The sequence below is a fragment of the Chinchilla lanigera genome, unplaced genomic scaffold (genome assembly GCF_000276665.1).
Source record: "Chinchilla lanigera isolate Chin_1 unplaced genomic scaffold, ChiLan1.0 scaffold00121, whole genome shotgun sequence".
Taxonomy (NCBI): Eukaryota; Metazoa; Chordata; class Mammalia; order Rodentia; family Chinchillidae; genus Chinchilla; species Chinchilla lanigera.
Window position 1 is genome coordinate 238,509 of NW_004955522.1, and position 1,968 is coordinate 240,476.

A 1,968-nucleotide genomic window follows, 5' to 3' on the forward strand; every position below is an offset into this window, starting at 1 on the left:
ATATAAGGGAGAGAAGGAGACTTGCTCACTGCTCCCTTTTTGTTCTTGCTGCTTTTGCTCTCTTCTGCCACCATGATCTATCGCCCTCTGTCCTGTGCCACTCTGCCTTGGAACCAGCTGATTATGGACTGAGACTGCCACCAACTATGAGCTAAATAAACCTTTCCTTCCTTAATTCTGAGTATTAGGTATTTTGTCTCAGCAACAAGACAAAAGTAACCAGTTGGTACCACATCAAGGGCTAGGCTGGCATTCCACTGCAACTTGCTCTGCTGTAGCACCAGTGGAAGTTGACTGTAACATTTAAAATATAAATGTCCCTGCCTAGTGGTCTGTGGCCACCCATGGGAAATCAGTCATGGCTGAGGATAGTAGACAGAGCCAAAAGATATGTCAAACTTATGCGACTTTTATCATCTAATGAAGAACTACAAAAGGAAGTAACTGAAAAATATGCTACATCTTCTTCTGTGTGACAAGTGAAAAGGCTCCACTTGGGCTCCCTGAAGAAGCTCACTGGTCCTCCACTCTTCTTCCTGAGAAGTTTACATATACAGAAGGGGCTCTTTCGGGAACTGAGTTTTATGTCACTGGAGATATCCAAGATGAAATGGCAAGAAAGCTTTTCTAGATGTCATTGGGAAGTTTCCACATCAGATGAGACTTTTGAAATATAACCTTATTGCTATGATTTGATTGTAGTTTTAGCATCACCCAAAGGTTTGTGTGTTGGATATTTGGTTCCGGGAAGAGGATGCTGTGGACCATTAAGAGGAGGGGCCTCCTGGGAGGTCTGAGGTCACCTGAGAGGAGGCCTATGGAAGGGAATACTGGTCCGCTGGAACATATGCTCACTAGATGGCGCTGTTTTGAGAGTCTAACCTGCCCCCAAGTCTCTTTTGCTTCCTGTTTGTGGATGTGAGTTCTTCCTCCTGAGGCACTTCTGCCATTCATTATGAGATCTTCTCTGAGTTATGCTCTTTGGACGTTCACCCTCCAAAACTAAATAAAGCTCTTTTCTTCACAAATGTAGCCTGTCTCAGGCATTGCATTATAGTAATGAAAAAGGATCAGTACACTTGGTTTAATGAAATCTGTTGCACACAAGCTAGTTTTTTTGCCCTTTTTCTTTCTTCTTTTGTTATTTTTTTATTTTTATTAGTGCATATTTGCCATACATAATGATCACATTCATCATAGGCAATTTGTACTTGTACATAATATATCTTAATTATTTTTCCCATTCCCCTCCCCTCTCTTCAACCCTTCTTCCCCTCCCCATCTATAAAAGTTTCATTTCCATTTCTCACTTCTGTTCCCTTTTCTAAACCCTCTCCCTTCCTTCCCTTCCCCCTCCCCTCTCCCTTGTTTCCCTTCTCATTTGAACAAGTTCCTCCTACTTCCCAGTAGCCACTCTTCACTTTGCTCCTTATCTATCCTTTGTATTTCCCACTCAAGAGAAACAATACGGTATTTAAACTTGTATGCCTGATTTATTTCACTTAACAGTAAGTCTACAGACACAAACATGCTGTAAAAGTTGGACAAATCTTTCTAACAAAATGATGCCAATCAAGTCAACAAATAAAAATTAATTCAAGATGTATCATAAACTTAAATGTAAAAGCAAAATCCATAAAATTTAAAATAGAACATATGGGCTGGGGATTTAGCTCAGTGGCAAAAAGCGCCTGCCTGACAAGTGCAAGGTTGTGAGTTCGGTTCCTGGTACTGGAGAAAAACAAAAAATAAATAAAAACTAAAAAATAAATAAATAAAATAAAATAGAACATATGTGTGACCTTGAGACACACAAAGGCAAAAAAAAATGCTTAGGAAACACAGAAAAAGAAAAGTGAAAGGCAGAAAAATCATTGAATATTAGCACAAGACATTCAGAAAGTAAAAGGTACAGAATAAGAAAAATGTTTAAATATTTGCAATCTATCTATATAAAAAAGTACTTGA